Source organism: Jaculus jaculus, chromosome 20, assembly GCF_020740685.1.
Source record: "Jaculus jaculus isolate mJacJac1 chromosome 20, mJacJac1.mat.Y.cur, whole genome shotgun sequence".
Classification (NCBI taxonomy): Eukaryota; Metazoa; Chordata; class Mammalia; order Rodentia; family Dipodidae; genus Jaculus; species Jaculus jaculus.
Window position 1 is genome coordinate 8,676,795 of NC_059121.1, and position 19,640 is coordinate 8,696,434.

The window sequence follows — 19,640 nt, forward strand, 5'->3', positions numbered from 1 at the left end:
CATTGCAAAGCTGCCCTGCGTGGCGATCTGGGGTACTTACGGCTGGAGGGAAGGCAGAACTGCATCGCCCTCTGAAGAGTGCGTGAACGTGGTTAATAACCAGAGGTTGGCGTTTCTGAGAGCAATCACATTTTGAAGTTACAGAGGTCCCTAGATAGCTCTTGGGAAATGACCCCACATCCCATTAAACGTAGAAATTCACTAGGAGGACTTGACGTCAGAGGTAAAGCGCTTCAGTGTGAGCCCACTTCACAGTGCCAGGGAGGCTGTGTCCGCCACCCTTGATTAATCTGTGAAGACCAGACCACACAGTTCTGTCTTGGGAGGAGAGAAAAGTGTTTCTTACTTTTTTCCTTAAATAAACTTTTTTAACACTTAACACCAAACTCTTTTTGATTTTCTCTCTATTCCTCGATTTATTATTTTGTCTTTTCAAAGGCTTTTATCTGGTTTTGACATCTCCCCATGCCCGCAGCAAATGCCACGTCTGCCTCTTTTCCCTTCACCAACCTGCCCAGGTGCAGTTTTATCTGCGAAGCTTACATTTTCCTACTCCAATGGCTGATACGGAATCAAAGTCAAGTGTGAAGGTCAGGAAAGTGCTTTCTGGCACTTAGTGATCTAACAGAAATGGCTCACCTGACACAAGAGGCAATAGCCGAGCATCCTGGCCAGGTCCAAGAACCCACCAGAAATAAATGTGCACTTGTCACGTGATGACATAAGTCCCGAGGGATTTGACACTTGAATCCTGTTCATCTTGAATTACTACAAAGGCTCACTCATAATTGTTATCTATAACACATTATGTATATTCTGTGTGTGGTATGCATGCGTGTATGTAAGTGTGTTCATATGTCATGATTTTTTTTATTTTTGAGGTAGGATTTCACCTTAGCCCAGGCTGACCTGGACCTCACAGGTCTACCTCTGCCTCCCGAGCGCTGGAATTAAAGGCGTGCACCAGCACACTTGACTTGTGTGTTCACATATGTGTGTATACGTGTGTGTGTGCATGTGTGTGTGTGTGCATGTGACTGTGAAGGCCAGATGTTATCATCAGCTATCTTCCACAACCTCTGTCCGTGTTGATTACTGAGGCAGGGTCTCTTGTTGAGCCCAGAGTTCATCGATTCATTGACTCTAGCTAGTCATCTTGCTCCCAGCAACCTGCCTCAAGCACCGTCACCCCAGCCTCTCTGTGGACACGGGGGGGGGGGGGGCTCCAACTCGGGCTCTCGTTCTTTCATGGCAAGTGCTTTACGGAGTCAGCCATCTCTCCACTTCCACATTATGCATATTTTATTGGTAATGATATTAACAATACAATTTGTGCTTTATTAAAAATAATACATTATAAGAAGCCGTCAGATAATTTGAGTTTTAAACTAAATGAAATCTCCTAGATTTGACAGAAATGTATCTTATTCAGACAGCATTAATGAATATAACTTCCATAATTGTTAACAGCCATTGCTCAACATCGAACATTCATACAAGACAGATTAATTCCTGATTATTTATACCTTCATTCTGGAGGTTGTATTCCTTCTATTGTCTGGTTATATGAGTCAAATGAAGCTGTGACAAATGAGAAAGGGATGGTCTGGCTCCCAGGACATGATATATTTCATATCAGTAGGCAAGTCCGTTTCAGTCCTCACAAGTGTCAGATGTGACTTTGGTCCTAGATGGCTGTCAGCTCAGGGGCAGACATGTGCTCCGGTCCATCTCCTGGCTGAGTCCTCTTTGTCATCCCCTGCAGGGTCAGATGGTGAAGGTCTCTGGGGATGGTAGGCAGGCCCTTCAGATCAGCTGGGCAGCCACATAGGGTCACACCTCTTCCAAGGATTCGCCCTGAGGGGTCCAGGCAGGGAGCAAGCTCTCACACAGAGTCTGCAGCCACTCCCCACCCAGTGGAAGCCCACGCTCGCTCACTCTGCCCTTACACAGGCTGAAACTTCTGTCAAAAAATATACTTTATTTATTTATTCACACGGGATGGACAGAGAGAATGGGCACAGACACTGCAAATAAACTCCAGACTCATGTGCCACTTTGTGCATCTGGCTAACGTGGGTCCTGGGGAATCGTTAGGTTTCACAGGCAAGTGTCTTAACTGCTAAGCCCTCACAGAAACTTCAAGTGGGGTTAGGAGACTCTCTCTACAAACTGGATCCCATGATGCCTGCTCAGGACTTCTTTCTTTCTGGCAGCATCTACTGGGCCTGGGACATCTCTAAAGCCTTTGTATATGCAAACGTCCTGCAGCTCTCCTGCTTGAATCTATTAATGTCCAGGTTGTGGGAGGACACAGCTCCCAGAGGCTCAGGGCCATCCCACAGGCTCCACTGATATCCCAGGGCTGGCTTCTAGAAGACTGTTACCATGAGGTGGCCCCTCGTCCCAGGGACAGAAGGAGAGAGCCCATGTGGTGACAGGCTTTGGGAGACCTTGGATTTCTTCACTAACAAGGGATGATTTCATGAACTCAGGCAAGAGGGGAGACCTCAGTCCTCCCTTCTCCCTGCTGAGCTCTTCTGGACCCTGTCCACTTTGCCACACACAGCCTTGATAGCTTTGTGCAAGTGAACTTCGGTCGCTGGCCAGGTCACCTTCGCAGATCTCACTGGCCCAGTGACTGGCCATTATGGGCCTACCACCTGAGCTATACTGGTCTCCTTGCCCTCTACCTGTGCTGGGGAAGCAAGCACTAGAAACCACATTTTCTTTCAGAAGCCAACGAGTCCAGTGCAAAGATGAAAATGGCTTTTGCCTTTTAAATCCACCTGTGAGACTGGGTGCAGTGCGGGACGGAGTGTGGTGGTTCTGGGGTCTTGTTAACATGAAAAGACAGAAATCGTGTTTGAGTGTGATTCACGCAGACGTGGCTGTGGTATTCTTTTCTTTGGAGATTAAATAGCTTATAAAACCATTATAGGGGCACTTAGGTTAACAATGTGCCCTTCTCCAGCTTATTAGCAGCAGAATTAATAGAGACACAGAACTTTCCCTTGACACAGGGCTTTTCTGCCCCACTGAGTACTTAAAAGGCACAATCGGCCTTTGTGAAAGACTAGCTTCCCCGCGGGAGGGGAGAGCAATGTGTTCTCCTTGGCCAGGGATAGTGGGACTGCAATGTCACCGCCATGGTAAGCCCACCTTCTCCCGTGACGGCAAGCTCAAGTGAGGTTGGGAGCCAGAGGTTCAAGGCCAGGGAGCAGGGTCGCGTTTGCTGTTGTAACTGAGGACCCCTACGTCACGGTGACCAGCCACCTTCCTGGAATCAGGGGCCATCTCCAGAGTCTCTACTGCTGTTGGGCTGTACTCTCTGGACCTCAGCTCCATGCTTCCCACCCTGTCCCTTAGGAACAGTCCAGAGCACCACACCAGCATGCAAGAGTCTGAGGATGACAATGGCCAGACCCCAGACTGCAGATGACCTCAGAGCTCTGACTGCGGAGACCCTGTGAGCAGCCGGATCGAGGTGATCAGGACTGGCCGAGGAGAGCCAGGTTCTCATGTTCGTCCTATTTCCAGCTAAAGGCCAAATGCAGAAGCAAATGGGTATATCCTCCTGACCAATTCAGCAGGCTGCTCACACCTGCTCTATCCACTCCAGGCCTGTGGCGTCCCTCAGGCTCACTTGGGTCTCTTTGTCCTCCCACACAGAACTTCCGAACCCCTCCCTGCCACTGAGCCTCGACCAGCTGCAAGGGACAGTGGCCTTCTCATGTGAGCCAAACGTTTTGCAGATCAACATCCACTTCTTACCTAGGCTGACCTGAAACCCTGTGCTCTGTATTTCCACAGAGGACACCCCAGAGGGCAGGGTCCACCCCTGGACTGTAGGTCCTTGTTCCTAAAGATTGTGATGTGACCAGGCTAAGTCTGTCCTGACTGTTAGCCCTGCATGGACGTGGAGCATGTGTCCTCCAGCCTCTGTTCTGGCCCCCCCCACACAGCAGCAGGCACAGTCCTTTGACTCCCACATCCTCATGCATCAAACCAAGAGCTGAACCAACCCACGTCCTCTTTGAGTTGCGGGCTGTTCACAACAAAAGCCCTCCTTTGGCCCTCCAGAAGACAGTGCTCTTCCGAGGGGAAGCGATATTGCTTTGTCCTTGGGACCACGTACCTGACAAGAAGCCACCTAAGGAAGGGAGGGTGTCTTTCAGCTTACTGGCAGAGGGTCATCGCGGGGGGACAGGCACACCTGCAGGAGGGCGCGGCAGCTGGTCACATTGCAGCTGCTGGCAGGAAGAAGAGAGGTGAATGCCCAACACGCTTTCTCCTTTCCATTCGGTCTGGATCCCCAGCCCATGGGACGGCGCCACTCACACTTCACTTAGGGTGTATCTTCCCACCTCAAATAACCTATTCAAGAACGTCACTTGCAGACATTCCCAGGTTTGTTTCCATGGTGATCCTAGGTTGAAGACCCAGAGCAATCGCGGCCGCAGCTGACCGAGAGACGGGGAGGGCCCCTGCGCCTGCCGCGGAAAAGCGGGGCCCAACACTGAGACGATGTCGCACGCTCAGCTGAAACTATGGAAGCTAGAAAATGGGGAAAGAAAGGACAAATGGAACAGAGAAAATAGTTACAAATACAGCAGAAACCAGCTTTGTCAAGTATCACTTTAAACATGAATAGTTGAACTAAAGATTGTGAGAACAAGTCACAAAGGAACACACACACACACAGTTTACTTTCCTTTTCTTTTCTTTTTGTAAATAAGAAATCACCTTTAAATATACTGTTACAGAACCAGGTGATGCATACTTGTAATCCCAAGCTCAGAAGATTGAGGCAGAAAGACTGTTAACCCAAGTACAAATGGAAAGCTTTGTCTTAATTAACCATTACCCCAAATCATAAAAATGAAATGATAGTTAAAAAAATCAGTGAAATAGTTCATAAGTTAGAGGTGCAGAAACAGATATATCAGGTTAATATTAATCAAAAAAAGCTAAAACAGCTGAATTGATTTTAGACAAAGAGAATTTCAGGCCATGAAAATTTAACAAGGATCAAGGGAGCCATGATGTAAAAAGAGTTAATGTATTTTCTTGAGGCAAGCCCAACAGACTGTCCTTTTTTTCTTTTCCTTTTTTAAATGCAATGTGGAAGAGAGAGAGAATTGGCGCACCAGGGCCGCCAGCCACTGCAGTCAAACTCCAGACGCATGAACCACCTTGAGCGCATGTGCTTCCTGGCACTCACATCACCTTGCGTGTCTTGCTTACGTGGGACCTAGAGACTTGAACATGCGACCTGAGGCTTTGCAGGCAAACAACTTAACCACGAAGCCATTTCTCCAGCCCAAGAATTAGTGTTTCTAAGCCTTGTGCACTTAAGAGTCAGGGCATTGAGGTGTATCAAGTAAGAATTCGTAGACGTGAAAGGGAAAGGGGCTACAACCAGACTTACACTTGATGACTCATGTCCCCTGTCAGAAAGTGATGGCTCCAGGCAAATGAAGAACAGGAGAGGTACACAGGACGCAAGTGGCACGATTTACCCACTAGCTGGGATTGATCGACGTAGACTGCTTTTTGTTTGTTTATGTTTACGTTGTTGTTGTTGAGGTAAGGTCTCCCCCTAGCACAGGCTGACCTGGAATTCACTATGTAGTCTCAGGGTGGCCTTGAACTCACGGCAATCCTCCTACCTCTGCCTCCCAAGTGCTGGGATTAAAGGTGTGAGCCACCACGCCCGGCCAAACTGTTTTATCCAATAACCACGGGCTATGGTATTTTCCCTCATGTCTAGATGGACTATCCCCTGTGACAGAATGCAGGCTAGATCCTGGAGCTCACATTAACACACCACCTTGCACATTATACAAGGTGTGCTCTCAAGTGGACTCAACTAGAAATTAGCAAAGGAAAAATGGCTGGCACTCATAATTCTTTAGAATGCAAGAAAAAGGGTGAGGAAGATGGCTCCATGGGCAAGTGCACTTGCCACCTAAGAATAAGGGCCTGAAGCCACCAGAGTTAGTGTCTCCAGCACTCACAAAAAACAACAACAGCCTGGCCTGGTGGCGCACGCCTTTAATCCCAGCACTGGGGAGGCAGAGGTAGGAGGATCGCCGTGAGTTTGAGGCCACCCTGAGGCTCCATAGTGAATTCCAGGTCAGCCTGGGCTAGAGTGAGACCCTACCTTGAAAACAACAACAGCAGCAAAAAATAGCTGGGGGTGGCCATACCCACCTAAAACCACAAGTCCACAGGAGACAGAGAGCGGAGAATCACGGGGCTTGTGGACCAGGAACTGTTACCTCTCGGTTGATGGATAAACTCTGTCTCAAGGGAGTTCATGGATAAATGACACAAGGAGGGCCGGATGCTCTCCTCTGGCCTCCGCATGAGCGTGCATAAGGCATGCACATCTGCACACATGTGCAAGTGCCACGCACCCAGACACGCATAATACTCTGTACGCATGCAGAACTAAGCGAGAAAGGTTTCTAAATAATTTCTGAGTAAGCTCAGTCTCTTAAATAAAATATTAAAATATACTTTCGACTAAGTGAATGTGCACATATAAATTATCAAATTGTGTCACTTGAGAATTTCACAGTGGTGCATAAATTAGAAAAAAGTCCAGCTCATCCAAACCTCCATCCTGGCAGCCCTGAAAAGGAAGAAATGTCACACTCAAAGCTGGTGGGACAGAGTCGTCAAAACTAAAGCAAAGGGGTAGAGAAATGGCTCAGCAGTTAAGACCCCTGCCTACAAAACCTAAAGACTCAGGTTCGATTCTCTAGTACTCACATGAGTCAGATGCACAAGGGGGCACATACAGCTGGAATTTCATGTGGCTAGAGGCACATTCTCTACCTATCTGCTTTTCTCTCTCTCTGAAATAACTAAATAAGTAAATAAAATATTTAAAAATCAGTGAAACTGAACACAAGAGAGCATATCAACATGTGAAGTTTCTTAAAAGTATAAACATGGTGGTTGTAACCATGTCAAGAAGAGGAGAGGAGAAACATTACCAATGTCAGGTAAATAAGTTCTTCAGATCATCTGAGACCATCTTAATTGAGCCAGTGCACAATAAAAAGATAAATTAAACAACTGGGCATGGTAACCCAAGCTAATGAGAATGTTCACTCACAAAGACCTCAACTGCAAGGCCTTCCTGGTATAGAGAAGTGAGATCAAGGCCATCCATCACTATTTAGCAAGAGTGGTTCTCAAAATAGGAAGGAAGAAGAGGGGTGCTGAGACCAAGGCCCCCAGCTCAGTGGGGAAGGGCATGTAGAAGCATGCAAGTCTGAGAGGGCTTGCAAACACCTGAGTCCACTTCCTAACACCCACGGGAAGACGCTGGGCATGGCCAGGCACGTCTGTAACCCCAGCCTTGTGGGGCACAGAGACTGCAGAACTAGTGGGACTCATTAGTCAAATAAAAGAAAAAACCTGATCCCACATAAGCCAGACGCACTAAGGTGAGGCAAGCACAAGGTTGCACGTGCCAACTACGTGGCACAAGCATCTGGAGTTCAACTGCAATGCCTAAGGCCCTGGTGTGCCAATGTTCTCTCTCTCTCTCTCTCTCTCACTCTAAAATAAACAGCAGTTCTGGGCTTAGTGAAAGAGTCCGTCTTAAAGAAGCAACATGGAGGAGTGATTGAGGAGACACTCAATGTTCTCCTCAGGCCTCCACAGAACATTCACACAGGGTGCATGTGCATGTCTGTGACCACAAGAATGTATACAATATACATACACACATGGACCACATGCCATAACGCACACATTCCACCCCCCCTCTCTCTCACACACACACACACACACACGTCAAAGAAAGAAAGAAAAGACCTGAGTATGAGCTCAGTATGCTCAGTAAGCAGAGAACTTACTTGTCATGGCAAAGGCTCTCAGTTCAACCTCCCATAATGAAATACTGAATAAATACATGAATGAATCAAGTTTATGTGGAACGAGTCTTTACAATAAGCTACCAAGATCCAAGGAATTGTGTGAGTTAAATAGCTACATGTTTTCTGTTAACAAAAATGGTAGGTAGGTACTGGGATGGAGAGATTGCTCAGTGGTTAAAGCACTTGCCTGTGAAGCCTAACTTCCTGGGTTCAGTTCCCCAGTACCCACGTAAAGCCAGAGGCACTGAGTAGCACAGGCATCTCGAGATTGTTTGCAGCAGCTGGAGGCCCTGGTATGTCCATTCTCATTCTCTCTCCTTGCAAATAAATAAATAATTAATTAAATTAACAATGGTAGTTATAATACTTATTAATGCTGAGTAAACTTATCGAATTAGTAATATATAATCTTTTAAAAAATTATTTGAGAGAGAGAAAGAGGGAGAGGGAGGGAGGGAAAGAGGCAGGTAGAGAGAATGGGTGCACCAGGGCCTCCAGCTGCTGCAAATGAACTCCAGATGCATGAGCCACCTTATGCATCTGGCTTATGTGGGTTGTGGGGAACTGAACCTGGGTTCTTTGGCTTCGCAGGTAAGTGCCTTAACCACCAGACCATCTCTCCAGCGCAGTAATGCATACTCTTTAAAACAGAGAAAGCATAATGTTGAACTGTGCCATGCTTAGTTGTATGAAACACTGAAAGCAGACACTTTCCCAACGTCTTCCATAATGTAGAAACCGAAACACTGTCCCACCCATCCAATAAGAATGTCACCCTAAAAACAAAGCCAAGCGAAGAGATTACATAACAGGGAAATTACAGACTCATGTCTCTCCTGAACATGGAAGTGTAATCCCCAGTCAAATATCATCAACTAAAATCTAGCAAAGCATAACAAAGACAAGACAACATTAGTGAGATTTACCCTAGGTAAGTCAGCCCGGTGTTAGTCGAAAATCAATCAATGTAAGCCAGGCATGGTGGTGCACTCCTTTAATCCCAGCTCTCGAGAAGCAGAGGTGGGAGGATCGCTGTGAGTTCAAGGCCACCCTGAAACTAAAAGAGAATTCCAGGTCAACTTGGGCCAGAGTGAGACTCTACATCAAAAATCCAAAGGAAAAAAAGAAAATCAATTAACGTAATCATCCTAAACAATAGTCTAAAAACAAGCCTACATGATCATGTCGATTGTTGTTAAAAAAAAAAAAAGTATTTGGAAAACTATAAGTTCCATTTGAATGAATAAATCAAAGGTGCATTTAAAAAAATACCGTAATTGGTCTGGAGAGATAGCTTAGTGGCTTAAGGTACTTGCTTAAGAACCAAAGGACCCAGGTTCAAATCCCCAGGACTGACATAAGCCAGATACACAAAATACCTCATGTATCTGGAGTTTGTTTGCAGCAGCTGGAGGCCCTGGTACACCCTCTCTTTCCCTGTCTGCCTCTCTCAAATAAATTAATAAAAATAAATAACAATAGAATACAGTTGTTATTTCAACATTGTCTAAAAATTGTAAGACTCTTTTGTCTTGTAAAGGTTGAACAATGATGATCTTGGACAGAACTCTACATTGAGTGGGACGTTGTAGTCTGCTCCTGTGGTTCAGATATAAAATGTTCCCTCTAAGACTCATGTGCTCAAGGGTGATGCCCAGTGCCATGTTCAGGAATGACCTAATCTTCAGTGCTGGGACCTAATCCATGCATTGATCCATTGGTGGTCTCACAGCATGACATCATTAGCAGGTGACAGAGACTGAGAGCTGGAGACAATTGGAAGAAATGGGTCCTGGGGCCAGGCAATGTGCAGTGTGTCTGGTACCTGGGCCCCTCCTCGCTCTCTCTGCTCCTGATTTATTTGGAATGAGCAGTGTTCTTCCTCTAAGACCTTCAACCACACGGCTCTGTCCCGCCACAGGGAAAAAAGCAGGCATGGATGGAAGCCTCTGAAACTGTGAACCAATATGAATCTTTCTACTATTTTTTTTCACAGAGATTGAGAGCTGCCTGAAATAGAAAGGTTAAGTCCAGAGTGTTCCCCAGAGGTATTAGTCACTTTACTCATTGCTACAGCAATGCCCTGGAACCAGAATTAATGTTGGCCTTTGGTTTAAGGTACTTTGGCCACCATGGTGGGGAGGGGACGGCAGCAAGGGTTCAGGTGGCTGGCCACCACTTTGCATCCACGGTCAGGAAGCAGAGACGAATGCTCGTACTCAGCTGGCCTCCTTTTTACTCAGTTTGGAACCACAGCCCATGAGATGGCACTGCCCACAGACAGAACAGATCTTGCATGAGGTGAGCAGAGAGCCTTTATACCATGGACCTAGTGGCCGCTGGGCCTGCGACAACTGAAATCTCTGCAACGGGGAGCTAAAATACTTCTGATATTCATGCGTTTAATTATTCTGACATCTTGCCATGGCATCACAAAGTTCCTCATACAGTTTCCTTTCAACTGCCTTCAGAAACTTTTCTTTGATGTATGTTTTCACTTGATCACGTGAGTAATAATGCAAGCAGCAGAAGTCTGTTTCTAAGGATGCTGATAAAGTCCACCCATAGGAAGGGGAGCTGTGGGTGCTTACAATAATGTCTCTGCCTGGTCATGCCAAATAAAGATACCAGAGTGTGGCTTCAAGTCAGCACTGCCCAAGCCCCTAGAGTGGAAAAGCTGGAGAAATGATGAACAAACAAGACAATCAGCCAGCAGCTTTAGGGTCAGAGTTCCAGACCAGCGGGGTGTTCTTGACCTCCCCAGTTACACGGACACCCTGGGGGAAAAAGCAGCTCCTCTGCCAGCCGAACTCCTCACCTGAAACACCAAGCTTATTTCAACTCAATCATTTATAAGACAGGGCCAGAGATGTGTATAAAAGTGCCCCTCGACTGTTCTGCTGACTTCTCTGCCAAACGCAGCTTGAGTTTTGTTTGCTTTGAAAGCTACCATTTCCATATGCATAGGACAGCCTAGCCCAGCACATGACTATGTCCAGATGTTGTAGCTTTCTGCCCCAGGCAGGTTCCTCACATGGCCACAGGCGTCCCTCTGTGGTGCTGGGAGTGAACACAGAGCCTTTGGCTGGAGACCCCTTTGGGTCCTTATGACTTCACAGCTGTTGTCAGGCATTGTGATGGTGGGGGACACAGCTCAGTTAAAGTTAACACTGTTCACATGACCGGAGACCAAGATCAAGGTGTGGTCTATTAGTTGCTAACACCAATGCTTTAACTTTTCATATGTGTATACAAGGAAAAGCATGTTTACAAGCAACTAAGAACATTTATTTAGTTGGATTCTTAGGTCTCCTTTGGGGAAATATTTTTGGCAGCTAGGGATAGAGCTAATTTCTCTCTCTAGAGCTCTCCATCCCTCACCTCCAGAGATGTAAACTTACGACTAAGCAAGCATTTACCAAGACCCGCTGTCTGGTGTCTAGGGGGTGGGCAGGCATGGTCGTCATCACATTTTTTTCCCCAAATGTGACATGTAGGCCATGGGAAAGCCTCTGTGCGGCAAAGGAGACGGTTGGGGACACAGTACAAGAGGGTGGCAGACATGACAGGGACTAATATCTGCGTATATAAAGAACTCAAAACACAAAGCAACAAATAATCCAGTCAATAAATGAACAAATGAAAGGAACAGACAGTTCTCTAGAAAGTGCAGATGGCCAAAAGCTCCCTGAAAATTTGTTCAATATCCTTGGCCTTCAGGGAAACACAATGTCAACTATGGAAGGATTTTAGCTTGCTGCTGTCAAAATGGCCATCATTTAAACAAACAAAAATAAACACTATTGTCACTTCTGGTAACAGAAGCTTCTCATCTCTAGGATGACAGAAAAGCCACCACAGTGCTGAGAAGAAGTGACAGAGGCGTGCTCAGCACTGAAACATCTCTATCACACCTTCCAAGGCTCAGGGTCCATTGTGGAAGAGGTGGAAGAAAGAATGTAAGAGCCAAAAGAAGGACAGGAGTCCTTACAACATGCTCCTCCAGACACAAAATGGCCTGGATATCCGTGACCTCACAGTACCTGGCACTACCTACATAAGACCTTCATACTAGAGGAATAATAATAAACATCCACTTAAAAGAGAGACTAATGGAAAGAGGGAGAGGATATGATGGAGAACAAAGTTGTGATGGGAAAAGTGGGGGAGGGGAGAGAAATGTCATGGTTTATTGTCTGTAAGTATTGAAGTTGTCAATAAAAATAAAATGCCTGCTGAAGTGGTGGGAGAAATCAGGTCTTATGTGCTATTCATGGGGGTATGGGTAGGTACAACCACTATGGAAACCAGTGTGGAGGAGCCTCAAAAATTTTTAAAATAGGGATGGAGCGATGGCTTAGCCATTGAGGCACTTGCCTTCCAAGCCTAAGGGCCCAGGTTCAATTCTCCAGGACCTCCAGCCACTGCAGATGAACTCCAGATGCATGCATCATCTTGTACATCTGGCTTATGTGGGTCCTGGAGATCTGCACCTGGGTCCTTAGGCATTGCAGGCAAGCTCCTTAACCGCTAATCCATCCCTCCAGTCCTAAAAATATATTTTTTAATTTATTTATTTGAGAGCGACAGACACAGAGAGAAAGACAGATAGAGGGAGAGAGAGAGAATGGGCGCACCAGGGCTTCCAGCCTCTGCAAACGAACTCCAGTGCGCCCCCTTGTGCATCTGGCTAATGTGGGACCTGGGGAACCAAGCCTCGAACCGGGGTCCTTAGGCTTCACAGGCAAGCGCTTAACCTCTAAGCCATCTCTCCAGCCCCCTAAAAATATTTTTAAGAATCATACAATAGAACTTCCACGTGACCGGCCCTGCTGCTCCTCAGCATATATCCAGGGGAGTCTACGTAAGCACACGGCCGAGGCCCGGCTTGTTGTGCTCTCTGCGTTGCTGCTCACGGGAGCCAGGGTATGGAAACAGCCAACGAGCACACGGGAAGACGTGCATGCACACGGCGCAGCTTCCTGCAGCCACGAGGAAGAATGGAATTATGTGATTTTTAAGGAAAAAATAAAGCAGGCCCAGAAACAATTACCACATTTTTTCCGCATGTGGAATCTGTATGCACGTGTATTTGACGTGAAATATTTTTCAGAGGAGGAAGGGTACCAGCAGGAGTGCGGAATTGATTGCGTGAAGACATTTAGTGAACGTAGTTTTGTACTTGATAAACTTCAACAAAGATGTCATGACCAAACCCATTGTTTTGTACAATGAATATATCCTAAGAAGAAAAGCCAGTACAGGGACAGTACCAGGTGCTGAGGACGAAGTTTTCAGAAGACAGAGAAGCACTCTGTGAAGATGAGCAGGGCATTGAGGAACGGTCCGGAAGAAGGGACATCTGAGTTGCTGCGGACCTCCACTGCAGTGGAGGCTTGGCGTTGAACTTGGAAGGGGCTATGTGCCCTTTGGCTGGGAAACATCTGGGAGATACACGTGCAAAAAATATTTTACGGTACTTAGGACTTTGAAAACTATGTCTGGATTTCCATGCCTTTTCATTTTTACTCTATTTTGCCTAAAGATGAAACTGTCAAGGCTAGAGGGATGGCTTAGGGGTTAAGACGTTTGCCTGAGAATCTTGAGGACACAGATTTGATTCCCCAGGATCTACATAGAAGGGAGGAGGAAATGGCTCTTGTGAAAGTCCAAGTCCAGGCAGGACAGGAGCACATGAGAGGGTCCAGAGTGAAGTCTGATCAAGGCGGGGGAGGGGGGGGCGGGGAGAGGGTGACAGGAAGGGGCCGAGGGTCAGTGTGGCCAAATAGAGGGGGAGAGCAGCATGCTGAGTCAGTAAGAAAACTTCAAATGACCAGCTACCTGGGAAGGAGGTCGAAGCCGACTGAGGACAAGCTGCAGAGTGATCAGAAGATGGTGGGGACAAGAATGCCAGCACGGCCGGGCAGTGGAGACAAGAGGGGGTGGGCACCACAGCGTGCCCATGGGCAGTTCTGCAGCTGAAAGCAGTGTGAGGGGGCACACCAGGGTGAGACATCTTGAAGGGCCCAGGAGACTCCCCCCCACCCCCTCCCCGAGTTCCATGAGTCTGGAGTCTGGCTAGCCCTGCCAAGGGTGACTTGGCTGCTGCCAGCAAGTTTATTTTATGACTACCTGGTATGTCGCGCATGCACCCTGGACGTGAGTTCAAAGGGGAATTCTCTGAAATGTCACGTTAGCAACTGGTTCTGCTGCCAAGTCTCTCTTTGTGAATGTGCTGTAACTCATTCAGGCCTCAATAATATTCATCGCAGAAACACACCCAGGCACGTCTCCTGTCCTTAAAGTTTGCTGAAGTTCAATTCCCACGGTCGGAGTCCAGTCACTGTGTGGAGGAAAATGTCAGTTAGTCTAAAATTGCTGTACAACTGCTTCCTACTTGTCCTTTTTTTTTCTTCCTCTAGTGCAGTAAGGGATGGAGCCAGTAAGGGAGTGCCCATGCGAAGCAAGCACTCTACCACTGGGCTAGATCTCTAGCCTCTTCAAATCTGCTGGCTAAACAGGGTGTCTTGGGAATCGCAGGATCCCTTCTGAGTTGCCAGAGTTCTAGAGCCCACAGCTGTTCCTCTAATGAACATCTCCGAGGTGAAGTGAACACAACTCTAAAAATCATATAAGCTGGGCTGGAGGGATGGCTTAGCGGTTAAGATTCTTGCCTGCATACCCAAAGGACCCAGGTTCGATTCCCCAGGACCCACTTAGCCAGATGCACAAGGCAGAGCATGCATCTGGAGTTCGTTTGCAGTGGCTGGAGGCCACTGCATGCCCATTCTCTCTCTCTCACTCTCTCTCTCCCTCTTTCTCTCTCAAATAAAAATAAAATATATTTTGGGCTGGAGAGATGGCTTAGCGGTTAAACGCTTGCCTATGAAGCCTAAGGACCCCGGTTCGAGGCTCGGTTCCCCTGGTCCCACGTTAGCCAGATGCACAAGGGGGCGCACGCATCTGGAGTTCGTTTGCAGAGGCTGGAAGCCCTGGCGCGCCCATTCTCTCTCTCCCTCTATCTGTCCTTCTCTCTGTGTCTGTCACTCTCAAATAAAAATAAATTAAAAAATTTAAAAAAATAAATAAAATAAAATATATTTTAAAAATCATCAATCACAATCACCCCCTTACACCCACTAATGGGATTGGCTGACTGCCAGCTCTCCACCCCCATCACCCCACTTCTTTCCTCCCAAGGTCCTAGAAGTGCCCTGTCTGTGCGCAGAGCGTGGGCTCTGGACCCTCTGCCCGAGATCCCCCCACCCCAGGTGCTTACCGTTAACGCGGGAGCCAGCCTGCCTTGGCATTTCTTTCTTCTCTGCATTAAACTTTGGACCTTACAGCCAGTCCCTGCGTCAACTGATTCAGCAACTGCCCCTCCCGCCACTCCACGGCAGGCTCTGTGTGGTAAGGGTCTGGAGATAGCACGTCGACCTTCAACTGGGCTCTTCCTTGACAAAGCTACCAGAGGGCTTTTTTTGTTTGTTTTTGTTTTGTTTTGTTGTGGTGAAGAGCTGTCCCCTGTGCTCTCTTCTCTTGTCTCATTCTTCTTTGCTCATTTATTTATTTACTTTAGAGAGAAAGAGCCAGAAAGATAGAGGGAGAGGAGAGAGTGGACATGCCAGGGCCTCTAGCAACTGCACATCGGAATCAAGCGGGATGTCCTTTGGCTTTGCCAGCAAGCACCTTAACCACTGGGCCATCTCTCTAGGCTCAGAAAGCACATTCTTTTTTGTTGTTGTTTGTTTGGATTATTTGTTTTGTTTTTGTTTTGTTTTGTTTTCCGAGGTAGGCTCTCACTTTGGCTCAGGCTGACCTGGAATTTACTGTATAGTCTCAGGGTGGCCTCGAACTCACGGCGATCCTCCTACGTCTGCTTCTCGAGTGCTGAGATTAAAGGCGTGCGCCACCACGCCCGGCTGGAAAGCACACTGTTTATCTACGCGGACCCCACAGCGAGGGGAGCGCGCTGCCATGGTGACCCACTCCTGGCATCCTCTTCTCCATCCCCAGTTCCCTTGGAGATCCCTGTGGGCACGCTGCTCCACACCTGTGACAGACGTCCCGTCCTCCAGCTGTGTCTTCAAGGACTGAACCCCGCGCTGGAAGCCCCCCGCCCCCCACGCCCCTCCAGGTGTTTCACGCTTCCCGCTGGTCCACCCCTGGGTACCGCTGTCACCTGCAGGAAGGGCGCTGACTACAATGAGGCACACTGCTCCCCACACCTCCCCGGGCTCAGCAGCGCGGACCGTGCCTCAGGTGTGCGGAGCCGAGACAAAGGGGGTGATACCGCGTCAGTCACTTCCACCCACCCCCAGCCCGGCATGCAGGAGGGGCGCAGGGAGCAGGAGGAGCGGAGGCGGCGGGGCCTAGGGAGTGGAACCCAAGGGGTGCGCTCCACATCGGGCGCCGAACCCAAGGGGTGCGACCTGCACTCGATTACGGCCTCTCTCCAGAGCCCCCCAACCTGCATGACTATGAATTTAACCTTATCAAATCCCTAGGCACAAAAAGCAGCCACCGGCAACATATGTATAAATAAGCATGATTGTCCCAATACAACTTTATCACTGGCAGAGGAAGGCCAACTTAGCTCATGGGCCCAGCTCTGTGACTCTCTAGTCTGGAAACTTCCAAGCAGTCCACTATTTAATGCTGGCTGAAACTATCTGTATGTGTGAAATAAACTAGACTTCCTAGTGGGAAAAGCAGAATGTGCAGAGATTCCCCTGTGTGGACTCATTAATTTTTATACCACAATCCCATAGTGCGCCCCCTCCTCACACTTTATACCCATGATGTGATTGGAAATTTCTCACCAGATTCCTTCTGAAGGTGAGGACAGCCAGGCTCTGGTATCTCAGATGGACTCTGAGAAGCCCTGAGAAGTCCCAGCTAGGAGAACAGGATATGGGCAGGAGTGGCTGTTAACGCACCAGCTGCCTGGGGGCACTTGATGCGCGCTATTGCTTCTAGAAGAAAGGGACAGGGCACGTGACTAGATGGGGAAGTCCACCTGGAGTGGGAGGGGCTGACCAGGAGACCATCTAGGGTGGGAGGGCTGACCAGGAGTCCACCTAGACAGGGAGGGGTTTACCAGGAGTCCATCTAAGAAGGGAGAGGTTTGCAAGTAAACAAGTAGCAAGTAACATGGTTTCATCTCCTCCTGTTTCTCAGTTGCCTGTTGTTTGGACGTAGCACTGAGAGACATCGCTGAGGAGTGAGGCGTCCCAGAGGGCGCGCTCTGTGATTGCCAAATCATGAAAGCAAGCGGTAGTAATGCGTCCCAGGTCTTACAACTTACCGCCTCTGCCTAATACACATGTGCGGGAGCATGAGCACACACATACACACACACACACACACACACACACGCACACGCACACGCACACGCACACGCAAGCACACACTTATTTGACATGGCTGACATTTTGGGGGATGCCAAAATTCAAAAGAATCAAAAGGGGGCTGGAGAGATGGCTTAGCGGTTAAGCGCTTGCCTATGAAGCCTAAGGACCCCGGTTCGAGGCTCGGTTCCCCAGGTCCCACGTTAGCCAGATGCACAAGGGGGCGCACGCGTCTGGAGTTCGTTTGCAGAGGCTGGAAGCCCTGGCGTGCCCATTCTCTCTCTCTCTCCCTCTATCTGTCTTTCTCTCTGTGTCTGTCACTCTCAAATAAATAAATTAAAAATTTAAAAAATAATAATAATAAAAAAAAGAATCAAAAGGAAAATAAACACATTTGAAAACCAGTCTCATGATGTGTTTACAAAGACAATCCTTCACCAATATTTTGTCAGACTCTTCTCAGCTTTCTTTTTAATTTTCCTGACTTTGGCCACTGCCATTGTTGTTGAGTCTCTGTAAACCCTTTGCAACTGGGACCCTTCCAAGTCGGTTTGATGAAAGCATCCACTTTGAAACCTGGTTACCCATTGTTATGATAACCCTCAGTGTTGGTTAGGGCTTGAAATTACAATGTCCTTCTGAAAGGTCCCTGGACTGCGGCTGGTGGTGCTGTTGACCAGCAACTGGACCCTAGGGGGTCTGTCTTTGGTCTTCATGAGTGAGTCCATGCATTGATTGAAGGAGTCATCGCTGTTGAGGTGATGGAGACTTGGAAAGGAGTGTGTCCCTCCTCGTCCCTTGCTGTCTCTCTGCTTCCTGCCAACCTAGACATGAGCAACTTTATCCCACTACGCTCTTCTACCACAAAGTTCTAGTCCACACAGACCCCAAAAGGATGGAACCAAGAAATTATGGACTGAAAATTTTGAAATAATGGACCAAAATAAAAGTTTCCTCCTGTTTTTCCCAGCTATTTTCACAGTGATAGACGTCTGACTAATACAAGATTGGTCAAACCTAACGCCCCATTCTTGGCATCCAATCACCATGGACCTCTGCGAATCCTGTGAACTTATTTCCGGCATAATTCTCCTTTCCTTGGTAGCTCTTGATTTACTAGTATTAATGGAATAATATAAACATTCAACATGACAATGGGGTACAACACATGCTTCCAATATATCTCGAAATGTATAATATAAATGAAGCAGAGCTAGATCCTCAGTCCTCTGTTTCTCCACATGGAAAAAGTCATCTCCATCCTTCCTTCTTATTTTGAAGTATGAGGGACACTTTGGGTGTCTGCGGCCACCCTGCCATGAGTGTCTTACTGAACTGACACCTGAGCTCTTACTTCTGCCTGAAACCTAGTACCCGCCACCACCACTTCTCCTCCCGCCCCTCCTGCCTTGAGCTCTATGAGGTCAACTGGGCGCATTGTCGTACCAGCCATTGTACCGTGAAGCTTTTGTCTATCTGGGTCTGGCCTGTTTCACCAGCTCAACAATTTCCAATCCACCCATGTTTTCACAGAAGATGGAAAACCACCCCGTTATGACTAAGCTGTCTTCCATTGTGTAAGTGTCACATTTTCTGTATCATCCCCACAGTTGAGGCTCGCTTAGGTAGTTCTATGCCTTGCCTACGTGCATACGGCTGATTAAACAGGAGTGCAGATGCCTCCTCAGCATCCTTAATTTCCTTTGCATATGAGCCCCTTAGCAGGGGGGTGGGTCTCTGGGTAATTTGATAGTTTTACTTTATTTTGGAGGAAACTTGTATCAGCTACTTTCTCATTGCTATGAGCAAATACACAATTCAAAGCAGCTTCTAGAAGGAAAAGGGCTTGACTCCTTGCAGCCCTCAGGGAAACAATTCCTCCGGTTCCCAGAATGAATGAAAATGAAAGCACCATGCCATGCCAAAACCATGGGACACAGTGACGTCAGCCTCAAGGGGCAGTTTACAGGCACCAAGTGCTGCATCATAAAACACAGAGATCACAAATGAATGACCTCAAGATGCACCTTAGGATCTCTGGAAAGACAATGAACAAAACCTGAAAGTACCAGATCGAAATAAACACTCAAGATCAGGGAAGAAATCAAGGGCATAGACAAAAACAAGAAAAAGAACCAGTGAAACATTGAGTTTGTTGTTTGAAAAGATAAACTAGATGAACAAACCCTTAAACACATTAGCAGAAGAAAGGGAAAGAAAATCCCAGTCAATAAGATTAGAGATGAAAAAGGAAGAATTACAAAAAATACCAATGAAAGTGAGAGAGCCCTAAGGACATATTTCAAAAACCTATATTCCACAAACTGGAAAAAAAAAGAAAAGAAATGGATAAATTTTTAGATGATTATGACCTAGCGAAATTAAAAAGAGA

The 19,640-nt window shown here is 47.4% G+C and overlaps 1 long non-coding RNA gene across 1 annotated transcript; it reads right to left on the reverse strand.

Annotated features, from left to right (window-relative positions):
* Positions 1 to 1,524: 1,524 nt before the first annotated feature.
* LOC123456286 lies at positions 1,525 to 15,221 on the reverse strand. The gene is made up of 6 exons (XR_006634442.1): positions 15,178 to 15,221; positions 14,031 to 14,241; positions 13,172 to 13,342; positions 4,368 to 4,557; positions 4,139 to 4,250; positions 1,525 to 1,857 (listed from the first exon to the last, which is right to left on the reverse strand). It is a non-coding gene; the product is annotated as an uncharacterized LOC123456286 (long non-coding RNA).
* Positions 15,222 to 19,640: the final 4,419 nt, after the last annotated feature.